The sequence below is a fragment of the Myodes glareolus genome, chromosome X (assembly GCF_982192425.1).
Source record: "Myodes glareolus chromosome X, mMyoGla1.1, whole genome shotgun sequence".
Taxonomy (NCBI): Eukaryota; Metazoa; Chordata; class Mammalia; order Rodentia; family Cricetidae; genus Myodes; species Myodes glareolus.
Window position 1 is genome coordinate 372969 of NC_142053.1, and position 13320 is coordinate 386288.

Sequence of the window (13320 nt, forward strand, 5' to 3'; positions counted from 1 at the left end):
AGTGAGTCTACTTCTTTTTTTTTTCTAGAGCTTTCAGCTGTGCTATTAAGTCTGTAATGTGAACTTTCTCTGTTTTTTTAATATGGGCACTTAGTGCGATGAACTTTCCTCTTAGCATTGCTTTCATAGTGTCCCATAGGTTTGAGTATGTTGTGTCTTTATTTTCATTGAATTCAAGTTCTACATCCACGGCTGTCACGCCAGTGTAGCAGAAATGCTGACTAGGCAGGCAAGTTTTGCTGGAGGATTGGAATCTGTGCTTCTCGGAGCTGTGTTCCAGGTGGTCCCTTGGCAATCAGCTGTGGTCATGATGCCACCTGAGTCACCATTTGTACTGACTCGACTTGGAGCCATATGTGTGTCTTTTTCCTTGTCTTTGTATTCTTTGTGATCCTTGCATATTGCTAATAGATCAGACTATTCCAGGCAGTCGTGGATACAAAAAAGATTGCTGTGGACATTTTTGAGCTCTACCCTACTATTCATTAAAGCCTTAAAAGAAGTAGCTAGTTCTGGAAATTGGCAGGGTCATCATTAGGACAATTCCTTGATGATGTGGAACAAAAGGAGTTAATTTTAACAGGAAAAACCTTAGAAGCCTTAGGCATTTGCCTGGGAAGTATGTGCAATTGTAAACTGAAGGCCTATGAAACCTTTCTCATGGGAAGAAAAAGACCTAACCTAAGCTGACAATATCTGAGCCTGAGAATTGAGAAGGGAGGAAAGTTGAGGTTAGTGATGTGGAGTGGGTTTCAGAGAGGTTCGAGACTATGTCTTAGAAATTTCCTAGCAGAAAGCTTTCCCAGTAAGATAGTAGTCTTCTTCTTTCCCACCCAGGCACACAAGGTCACTTAGCTCAAACCAGCCAGCCACCTGGTACAAGGTGATAAATATAGTCTAGCTCAAGGGCAATAGCCTCTCTGAAGGCAAGAAAAAAGAGTTTATTTTACAAAATATGAGAGAGCAGAAGTCCTTGTGCCCAAGTCAAAGCATCTTCAAAGATTCTTTTTGTAAACTGTTTTATGCTGTTCTTTTCTGTTTTATGATTTGATGATGTATGCCTTTGCCAAGTTCTTTGATTGTAAAAAATATATAATCCTGCACTGAAAAAAGTAAAATTGCAGCAGCATTCTCAAATACATTGGGGGTGGTCTGTCTGTCATTTCCTCCGCCGTATCCTGAAATCTCCTGTCCCTTCATCCTGTTCCCCCATGGTCTGAGTGGCTCCCCTGAGCCGGTACATGGCATTCAAGGAAGACTTTAATTTCTTTCTTTATTTTTTTCCTTAACCCAGGGGTGGTTCTGTAGTTGAGTGTTCAGTTTCCATAAGTTTGTAGGCTTTCTGGGGGGTAGAATTGTTGTTGAATTCTAATTTTATTCTATGGTGATCCAATAAGACACAAGTGGTTACTAAAATTTTGTTATATCTGTAGATGTTTGCTTTGTTACCAAGTATGTGATCAATTTTTGAGAAGGTTTCATGAGATGCTGAGAAGAAGGTATATTCTTTTGTGTTTGGGTTGAATATTGTATAGATATTTGTTAAGTCCATTTGATTCATTACCTCTGTTATTTCTCTGTTACGCTTCTGTCTATTTGACCTGTCCATTGGTGAGAGAGAAGTGTTGAAATCTCTTATTATTAGTGTGTGTAGTTTGATGTGTGCTTTGTGTTCTAGTAATGTTTCTTTTACATATGTGGCTGCTTTTATATTAGGGGCATAGATATTCAGGATTGAGACTTCAACCTGATGAATTGTTCCTGTTATGAGTGTAAAGTGTCCTTCTCTATCTCTTCTGATTGATTTTAGTTTGAAATCAATTTTGTAGATGTTAGTATAGCCACACCCACTTGTTTCTTTGGACCATTTGATTGGAAAACCTTTTCCTAATACTTTACTCTGAGTAGATGTTTGTCTTTGAAGTTGAGGTGTGTTTCTTGTAAACAGCAGAATGTTGGATCCTGCTTTCATATCCATTCTCTTAACCTGTTCCTTTTTATAGGTGAATTGATTACATTGATATTATGTGATATTAATTACCAGTGGTTGTTAATTCCTGTTCTTTTTTTTTTTGGTCGTAATGTTTGTGTATTTTGCTTCTTTGAGTTGTGCTGGTGGAGGGTTGTCAGATGCTTGTGTGATTATGGGTGTTGTTGGCTTCCTTGGGTTTTGGTTTTCCTTCTAGTACTTTCTGTAATGCTGAGTTTGTGGCTACTTATTGTTTAAATCTGTTTTTGTCCTGGAATATCTTGTTTTCTCCATTGATGGTGAAAGAAAGCTTTGCTGGGTATAGTAGTCTGGGCTTGCATCCATGGTCTCTTCGTGTCTGCAGCACATCTATGCAAGACCTTCTGGCTTTCATGGTTTCCATTGAGAAGTCAGGTATAATTTGATAGGTTTCTCTTTATATGTTACTTGACCTTTTCCCTTTGCAGCTCTTAATATTCTTTCTTTATTGTAACATGAGGGCCAGCTTGTTGGGGTATCTGTCCTGCCCAGTACCCCACAGCCAGCAAGCCACAAAGAAAAATCACACACAAGACTCCATAAGATTATAAAGCTGATTGGTACATTAGGTCAGGCTACTTATTAGCTCTTATAACTTATGTTAACCCATTATCCTTATCTATGTTAGCCACACAGCTCAGTACCTTTCTCAGTGTGACAGCTCACATGTTGCCTCTTCTGTGATCTGGGCAGGAATGGCGGAGGGAGCTTCCTGTTTTCCCAGAATACCCCCAGTCTCTTTGCTCCATCCCTACTTCCTGTCTGGCTTTCCCGCCTATACTGCCTGCCTGACCAATCAACATTTTATTAAAATATGATTGACAGAATACAGACAATTCTCCCACACCATTTCCCTCTTTTTTTTTAAACAAAGGAAAATACCCATAGTCCATTTGTTGGGAATGTGGGTGTCGTATTTCAGGCTACTTCCTGCTGGTTGGGGGCACTGATGATCTTATGGGGACCTAAAGAAAATTTAGAGTTATAATCAAGTCCTGACTGAAGTGTCCTGTCAGTCTTGATCATCTCAGGCAGCAGTCTTGAATCTGTTCTGGTTGTAGAACTCTGTCATCTGGGCCATCTGTTCCTATCGGAGATTTCTCAGGTGGTCTTCCTTTTTCCAACCTGATTTTTCTTAACTCAGAATGAATCCACAGACTCTCATCTTCTGTGGACACAAAAGCAAAATCTCTTCTCCAAAGTAACATACCTTTTGACTTCAGTTTTGAAGCCAAGGTATTTTCAAAATGCCTATCTTGGGTTAGTTCAGCAGCATTTATAAACAAATGTCTTTTAGCAACTGTTGCTCCTTCCTCAACAATCAAACAATTCAAAGAGAGCATAATAACATACAGTATCAAGATTCTCTGTATATTTTCCATCTTTATTTTAACCTCTATTTCTTTTATTTTTACTTTTACTTTTGGCTTTTTGAGACAGGTTCTCTGTATATATCTTTATCCTGGAATAACTCTGTAAACCAGGCTGTCCTTGAACTCACAGAGATCCCTCTGTCTCTGCCTCTCCAGTGCTGGGCTCAAAGGTGTGTGCTACCAAACCTTGAACTCAGAGATCTGTCTGTCTCTGTCTCCCAAGCATTGGGCTTAAAGGTGTGTACTACCACACCTTGAAGTCACAGAGGTCAATCTCTACCTCTGTCCCTTGAAGTCACAGAGGTCAATATGCCTCTGCCTCCCAGGCATTGGGATTAAAGGTGTGTACCACCACACCCTATATCTCTCTTTCTTTTTTATTTGTAATGACTTTAACCTTTTAGCCTGCATATATTTTTAACACACTGTAAACCATATAGAAGTTTTCTTCAACTTTGAATCTGTCTTTTACTATATATCTCTCTTTTTCTGACTACATGAGTCTTTAAGGAGAGGACTAAAACTGTGGCTTTTACGGCTGGAATTAACCCATTCCTTAGCTTTCCAGCCTCATGACTGAGGTACCGACTGCAGCCACTTTTATTGCCACAACTCTATGGCGTTTCAAGGTCCCTGCCAGAAAGCAAGCTGCAACCAACATTCCACTCACAGACCACACTCAGTCGGACTGCCTGCCTGAAAGAGTCAGAGTTTGCCCTGGCAGGACGGCCCAGAAAGCCAGCATTTTAAGACAACATGGCTTTTTTCCTGCTACAGCTGAAAACCAAAAAGCATGTGTTCAGCTTTTCATCGACACCGTTTTAAGTGTTTCATGGCAAGACCTCTTAAAAGAGCTGCAAGGTTTTGCAGCTAAAGCTGAGTCAGGAAGCCTCTCTTAGATGAGAGTGCTTGCTTGCCTCTAGCAAGCAGAGCAGACCCGAGAAATTGCTGCTACCAAGAAAATATGCTTTATTCTATTCTTTCTCAAGCTTTCTCAGGCTTTCTGTGGATTCAGTTATCCACGTCTGGGCGCCATATGTAGCATGAGGGGCTGACTTGTTGGGGTTTCTGTCCTGCCCAGTACCCCATAGCCAGCAATTCCTAAAGAAAATAGCACAGAGTCTACATTACATTATAAACTGATTGGCCCATTAGGTCAGGCTACTTATTAGTTCTTTTTTTTTTATAACTTGTAGGAAATTCCTTGCCTTGCAGTAATACACAGTTAACGTTATTTTAAAGGCCACTCGATTTGACATTAGCATTTGAATTATTTTATTATAAGGGAATAAGAGGACAGCAAACTTGGCAAGTATATATACTATATGTGATGGTCAATCATTAAGTGCATATAGATGTACTTAATATATATACCACATGCATACTATAAATTTATATATATGTATATATATGTGTGTGTGTATGTATGTATGTATAGTTGATTGCTAAGATTCTAATTCTAGTCTAAATGGTCATTCTGTCATTGACTTTGTTTCAGGGTGTGGGTTATTGTGTAGGAAAAATTATCCTAAGCTGAAATTGCCTCACAGCATTGTTTATGTAAAGGCCAGAAATCATGAAGACTTGTCCAAAAAGTACACACAATAGAACATTCTTTCCTATTTGATCATTGTTGCAATTAAATGTTCATAATAAATCTTACTGCTATCTCTATTCCCATGACTTTGAACTGACTGAATATATCATTCTACCAATTATTCAGAATCTAGTCTAACATCCTATTCAATTGCCAGGACTCTGCCCCTGCTGGATTTCACTGCTCACCTGGCACTTGGTGACTGTCCCCTCTCTATAGTCCTCTGAATGGCCGAGTCCACTAGTCCTAACTGTTCAGGATTTTATGGTTTAAGTACTTCTGGTGGAACACGATGTGCATTTAAACTCCAGTAGATATTAGGTCTCCTCTAACAGTTCTTTTTGGTATTAAAAATGTCATTGCTATTATTAAAATTTAGGTAAAATAATAAAATTAATTGAATGGTGCTTCTGATTAAAATATTTTCCCTTGGTATGTTAAAATATCCATTATGAGTCCAGACAAACAAACTCCTCCCTGACTGCTGCCCTGTTTCCTCTCTCTTATGATCGCCGCCCCATGCATGCAGGCAAAACATCAATACACATAAAAATAAATTTTATTTTTTTTTATTTTTTTTAGTAAATTTTATTAAATTATAAAAGTTTCCATTTCCGCCCCCCCTCCCAACACCCTCCCACTCCCCCCTCCCCCTCCGAGGGCCGGCTGGCTATGGAAAATCTAGGTAAACGAACAGAGACTTCAGAAACAAGCATAACCAACAGAATACAAGAGATAGAAGAAGGAATCTCAGACTCTGAGGACACCATAGAGAAATTAAACACTCTGACCAAAGAAAACAGCAAATCCAACAAATTCTCATCACAAAACATTCAGGAAATGTGGGACACAATAAAAAAACAAATCTAAGAATAATAGGAGTAGAAGAAGGAGAAGAATTGAATTTCAAAGGTCCAGAAAATATACTCAACAAAATTATAGAAGAAAACTTTCCCATCCTAAAGAACGATATTCCTATGAAGGTTCAAGAAGCATACAGAACACCGAATAGACTGGATCAGAAAAAAAATCCCCTCGCCATATAATAATCAAAACACAAAGCATTCAGACTAAAGAAAGGATATTGAGAGCTGCAAAGGAAAAAGGTCAAGTAACTTATAAAGGTAAACCTATCAGACTTACACCAGACTTCTCTATGGAAACCATGAAAGCCAGAAGGTCCTGGATAGAGGTACTGCAGAAACTAAGAGACCATGGATGCAAGCCCAGACTACTTTACCCAGCCAAGCTATTGTTCACTATCAACGGAGAAAACAAAATATTCCAGGATAAAAACAAATTTAAACAATACGTAGCTACTAATCCAGCCTTACAGAGAATACTAGAAGGAAAATCACAACCCAAGGAATCCAACATTCCCAACACTGCCTACATCAACTCAGACATCTAGCGACCCTTCACAAGCACAACTCAAAGAAGGAAAACACATACACGCTACTACCCAAAAAAATGACCGGAGTCATCGATCACTGGTCATTAATATCACTTAATATCAATGGTCTCAACTCACCTATAAAGAGGCACAGACTTAGAGATTGGATACGAAAACAGGATCCAACATTCTGCTGTCTACAAGAAACACACCTCAACCACAAAGACAGACACCTACTCAGAGTAAAGGGTTGGGAAAAGGTTTTCCAAGCAAATGGACCTAAGAAACAAGCGGGTGTGGCCATTCTAATATCTAACAAAATCGACTTCAAACTAAAATCAATCAGAAGAGATGGAGATGGACATTTCATACTCATAACAGGAACAATTCATCAGGAAGAAGTCTCAATCTTGAATATCTATGCCCCTAATATAAAGGCACCCACATATGTAAAAGAAACTCTTCTAGAACTCAAGGCAGTCATTAAACTACTTATTAGTTCTTATGACTTATCTTAACCCATTATTCTAATCTATGTTAGCCATACGGCTCAGTACCTTTCTCAGCTGGGCAAGTTATATGCTGCCTCTTCGGCGGTCTGTGCAGGAGTGATGGAGGGAGCTTCCTGTGTCCCCAGAATACCCCCAGTCTCTTTACTCCACCCCTACTTCCTGTCTGGCTTTCCCGCCTATACTGCCTGCCTGGCCAATCAGCGTTTTATTAAAATATGATTGACAGAATACAGACAATTCTCCCACACCACTTTATTCTGTATTTATTGTGTTTTGTTTATTATATGGCGAAGGGATGCTTTTTTTTTTGATCCAGTCTATTTGGTGTTCTGTAAGCTTCTGTGCTTTCGTAGGTATATCCTTCTTTAGGTTGGGAAAGTTTTCTTCTATAATCTTGTTGGATATATTTTCTGTGCCTTTGAGCTATAATTCTTTTCCTTCTTCTACCCTTATTATTCTTAGGTTAAGTCTTTTCATGGTGTCCCAGAATTCCTGGATGTTTTATGTTAAGAATTTATTGGATTTGCTGTTTTCTTTGATCAATGATCTTATTTTCTCTATAGTATCTTCAGTGTCTGAGATTCTTTCTTCTATCTCTTGTATTCTGTTGGTTATACTTGTCTCTGTAGTTCCTGTTCATTTACCCAGATTTTCCATATCCAGCCATCCCTCATTTTGTGTTTTCTTCATTGCCTCCATTTTGGTCTTCAAGTCTTGAACTGTTTCCCTTACTTGTCTGATTGCTTTTTCTTTGTTTTCTTGGATATCCTTGAGAGTTTCATTCATTTCTTCTATGTTTTTGTTTGTCTTCTCATCCATTTCTTTATAGGAGTTTTCACATCTTGTTTAAGTTCTTCTATTATTTTCATAATGTTACGTTTAAAGTCGATTTCTTCTACTTCTTCTGGAATAGGGTGTTCAAGTCTTCCTGTTGTGTTCACTGGATTCTGTTGTTGTCATGTTGCCTTTCAGGTTGCTGGAGGAATTCTTGCTTTGGTGCCTGCCCATCTCTTCCTTCAAATGCAGCCAGGAGAATCTTAGCATCTTGGTCCAATCTTTGCTGTGACTGAGTGTGTATTTGGTGGATTTTCTTGGTCTTTCCTCTCTTAGAACCCCTCCTGCACTGGAGATGGCTGTACTGGTAGACCTAGGGACTTTGCAGATGGAAAGGAGTGACCTCTAGATGGATCTCCTCAGTGCAGGAGCAGGAACTCTTCCTGGGCCAAGGACCTCACAGACAATAGGGCAGGCTTGGTAGAGGCAGGGTCTGGTCATGTGGAACAAAGAATTCCCTGCAGCAGGAGCTGGATGGGCCCTGTACTCAGTTCCCGAACTCTCTGGCCGGTGGGGCACACACTTAACCCTCTGGATGGATAGCCTCAGTACAGGAGCAGGGTTGTGTGGAACAAAGAAGCTGCTGCAGCAGGAGCTGGAGGGGCCCTGTACTCAGTTCCTGAACCATCTGGCTGGGCAGGCACACACTTACCCCTCTGGATGGATCTCCTCTGTGCAGGAGCAGAAACTCTTCCAGGGCCAAGGACCTTGCAGACAATAGGGCAGCAGAAAATACCTTCTTAAGAAAAAGAAAAATCAACTTACATAGTATAAAATATTTGTAAACCATGTATCTGACAAAGAACTAGTATCTCAAAGGTACTCTTTACTTTATTCTACAGTTAGCATGTGGCAGTCAGAGAACAACTTTCAGGAGTCAGAGTGTAATATGCTTTCTCATTGGGACTGCCAGCCCACAAATAACTACATGGAGACTTACTATTAATTATGAAATCTAGGCCTTAACTTAGGCTTGTCTCACTAGCTTTTAAACTTAAATCAACCTATTTTTATTAATCTATGTTTTGCCTTGTGGTTTTTTACCTTTCATTCTGTATGTCCTACTTTCCTACTTTCTCCATGTCTGTCTATCTGGTTCCTGGTATCTCTCTGTTGTCTCCTTTTCTTTTTGCTTCAAGCCTAACTTCCTTCTCCTACTTACTTTCCCTGCTCAGAAGTTCCACCTATACTTCCTCCCTCACTAATGGCTGTTCAGTTTTTTATTAGATCAGTCAGGTGCCTTAGGTAGACAAGGTAAAACAGCAACATATCTTTATGTAATTCAATGAATGTATGATGTGGAATTCCCCTCTGTATATTGTGAATACTGTTGGTTAATAAAGAAACTGCCTTGGCCTGTTGATAGGGCAGAACTTAGGTAGGTGGGTGAAACTAAACTGAATGCTGGGAGAAAGAAGGAGGAGTTAGAGAGAAGCCATGAAGCTGCAATCAGAGATAGACGTGCTGAAACGTTGCTGGTAGGCCATGACCTCATGGTGATGCACAGATTAATGGAGATGGGTCTAATTAAGATGCAAGAGTTAGCCATTAAGAAGCTAGAGCTAATGGGCCAAGCAACGATTTAAATAATATAGTTTCTGTTTATTTTGGGGCTGAGCAGTTGGGAACCAATAAGCAGCTTTCTTCCAACAAATTGGCACCCATGTGGCCAACTAAAATCCACTTAAAACCTGAGAAGCTTAGAAAGGAATTCGAGACAAAAAAATATAGAGTTTAACACAGCTTCTTGCTGTTTGTTGGTGGCTTACTCCAGCTCCTTTGAGAGAGATTTTCCTGACTCAGTGGTAGCAGAAAAAAGCCATGCCACTTTGAAATGTCAGCTTTCTGAGCCGTGCTTCCAGCGCAAACTCTGGCTCTCTCAGGAGACCAAGTATTTAAATGGGGTTTGTGAGCAATGTACTACAACCTGCTTACTTGGAACATAGACCTGTCATGTGCCTAAAACTGGGGCAATGTGCACAGTTTGCAGAGGCAGTGAACAGACTTCCACCATGCTGGACTATGTGGAACAAGAATGAAGTACTTTATATACTCTAGTAATGCCACAGCTTAAGTTTTTAAAAAGTCCTTAGCATTTTAAGAAGCACTTCTGGACAATAAAGAATTACAGATGCACAATAGGACATATTCAGACATAAGAGACCTCTAAATGAGTCACAGTGTTGGATAAATGTAAGTAGGCTTGGGAGAGAAAAGAAAAAGAATATAGAGAGTTATAAAGAGAAATAAATGGTTTAAGAAACAAAACAAAACATCTTTAAAGAGACAGAGTACAGGCAGTTATAGATTAAAGGAGTAAATATAATAAAATAAATATTAAACTTGTATAAAAAGGAATAGAGTAATAAAAATAAGCCACATAAAGATGAAGAATAGACTGAGAATCTGGATTATGTATATTATTGTGTTTTCTTTTAATTTCTTGACTGTGAAGGAGCTAAGTAACCAACATATATACTTCAATGTTATCTTATCTTCAAAATTTGGGTCTAAGGATATGTTGCTCTAGAAAAGAGGTTCTTCTTTTTTTCCACAGAGGATGAGAACCTGTAGATTTATTCCAGGCTAATGTAGTTTGAGGCACCAAGACTCCCTAAAAGTTCACCTTGAATACCCCTCAAAAAATTACTCTCCCCCCCAAAAAAACAAGAAGCAGCTTTGAGAAGAGCAACATCCATATTCCCAAATATTGTTTATAAATGTTTCTCTACATTTAAAGGGGAATATGCTATAGAGATTTGCATTGGTATGGATCTTGGTTTATTGATACAAATTTAAGGTCAGTTTTGTTATAGTTATATTTCTGATATTGATTAAGGTATTGTGTTTGTCCAGTTCATTTAAAAATGTAATGTATAATTAAGAAATGTAGGTTGATAAATAATCATCTATAATAGTCAAGCTTGTAGCCATGTTAGTTAGGTTTTCTAGATATATAGAGATATATTTCAGTTAGATAGATATTATTCAAACCTTTCAAAGACTACAGAATATGGCATTTAAAATGTTTAAGAACTTAGGACTTTTATGACAGTGAGACACTTCTGTTCCTGGCAGCACCGATTACTTCAAAAGGAAGATGGGCATCGAAGAGTCTCCTTATATGGAGCTTATTAGCCATTTGGACAAGAAACTGCTCTTGCCTGGACTGCTTAATGGTATGCTGTGTGAACTGGACATGTAGGAGCCACAGAGAAATGATTGTTGAACTTGCCAAATGATGAGACCATCCTTTAGGGTTCCTGCTTCATGAAAGAGTCTACCAGACATTCTGCAGGACACAGAAGAAAGTGACAAACTGCCAATATAGGCAGAACTGTCTTTGAAATTTCCTGCTTCATGGAAAAGTCTGCTGGATACTATGGGCCTGTAGGTTGAAGATGGATGTGCCAACATTACAGAAGAACTCTGGGTAACTATCAAGGCAACAAGATGACTCTGTCAATTCTAGAGTTTTAGAAGTTGCTTACAGAGCACTTCCTGCTTATTTAGGTAATACTATATCTTTCTGGAGTCTTCGATGGAGTTGAAGAATTTACAGTCATAGTGATAGTTATACTTAGTTATGATTAAAGATAAAGTAGATATAAATATTGTAACTGTAATTATTGCTTGATACCTGTTTGTTATATGTAATTTTACTATGTTAAAGTTAAACCTTCCTTTTTATTTAAACAGAAAAGGGGAGGTGATATGGGATTCCCCTCTCTCTGTTGTAAATACCATTGGTTAATAAAGAAACTGCCTTGGCCTGTTGGTAGGGTAAAATAGAAGTAGGTGGGCAAAACTAAACTGAATGCTGGGATAGAGAAAGAGAAGTCATGAAGCTGCCACTGGAGACAGACATGCTGAAACTTTGTTGGTAGGTCACAACCTCATGGCGATGCATAGATTAATGGAGATGGGTAAAATTAATATGTAAGAGTTAGCCAATAATAATCTAGAGCAAGTGGGCTAAGCAGTGATTTAAATAATATAATTTCTGTGTGATTATTTCAGGGCTGAGCAGCCAGGAACCAAAAAGTGGTCTCCTTCCAACAAATGTAACACATCTTTTCATAGTAAAACAAATATTCTGCAACATGAGCAAATGCAACACATATTTACATAGTACAATAAATGTAATACATATTTGCATAGGAAAACAAATATTCTGTAATATCAGAAAATCAAACTCAGTTAATCAGGCTTAGCACCAAGGAGCTTTACCCACTGAGTCATGTTACCAACCTACTAGCTGTTTAATATATTGTTTGTTTAAGCAATACAAGCACAGTTATTTAAAAAAAACAAGCAAGTTAGGGGCTGAAGAAATGACTCAGGTTAAGGGCACTTGGTGTTAAGTGCACAGCTCCCATGTGTGATGATTCACAGTTGCCTATAACTCTATTGCTCTCTTCCTGCTTCTACAGGCACCCTCATATTCATGCCACACACACACACACACACACACACACACACACACACAAAGACATGTGAAAATTATTAAAACAAATATTTTAAGCAAACTAAGTGAACTAAAAATATGTGAATAAAACAAATATTTCCACATAAAAGATTCCTTTTTATACTGTAAGGCTTTGACATCTTATCATTAAGAATGAGAAGTTAAAGCTAAGGGAAACTTGTAAACAACTTATCATATTTAGCCAAAAAAGTAAAAACCTAACAGAATAGAAATAAAATTTTACCTCCTCTATAGTTTCTCTAAAGATATTTGGTACACACCACACACATATGTGCAGACACACATACTAAAGAGGTATTTTTTTTTTTGAGGAAAAGCTGTAAGATATAAAAATGATAATTTGTTTTTGTTTTGTTTTGTTTTTCAAACAGGGTTTCTCTGTGTAGTTTTGGTACCTGTCCTGGCACTAGCTCTTGTAGACCAGGCTGGCCTTGAACTCACAGAGGTCCATCTGCCTCTGCCTCCTGAGTGCTGAGCTTAAAGGCATGTGCCATCACTGCCCAACTAATTTGTCATTTTTTTAAAAAAAAATTGATTTATTTATTATTATACAATATTCTGTCTACATGTGTGCCTACAGGCCAGAAGAGGGCACCAGACCTCATTACAGATGGTTGTGAGCCACCATGTTGTTGCTGGGAATTGAACTCAGGACCTTTGGAAGAGCAGGCAATGCTCTTAACCACTGAGCCATCTCTCCAGCCCCCCTAATTTGTTATTTTTAAGAAAAAAGTATAAATTATCTCCTAAAGCAGATAACTAGTTGTTCTTAAAAAAGAAAAATATAAGACAAAAGCTGAGTGAATGAAAAACCTCTATAGAGTTTATAGAAGATAGCACTTGTAAAAAATAATCTTATTGTATATCAAGGTAACCTAGGATAAAGGGGAATTGTACAGTATTATCTAAAAATTGAGCATTAACATCGAAAGTAAACTGATAAAAAACTTTAATTTGAAACTTAAACATAAGTATAACAAGCAATGAAATTGAAGTAGTAATAATGAACCTCTCATTTTAAAAAATCTGGGATCAGACAGACTTACAGTTTTCCCATGGTACTGGAAAAAAACAACAGACATGTCGACCAATGTAATAAAATAGAAGACCCAAA

The 13320-nt window shown here is 38.3% G+C and overlaps 1 long non-coding RNA gene across 2 annotated transcripts in view; it reads left to right on the forward strand.

The window, feature by feature from the left end:
- LOC146889312 (uncharacterized) overlaps positions 1-11492 on the forward strand; it is a 108908-nt gene extending 97416 nt beyond the window's left edge. For both annotated transcript variants that reach the window (XR_015736903.1, XR_015736904.1), the window contains exon 5: positions 10796-11492. This is a non-coding gene — a long non-coding RNA (uncharacterized LOC146889312). The remainder of the gene's footprint in view (positions 1-10795) is intronic.
- Positions 11493-13320: the final 1828 nt, after the last annotated feature.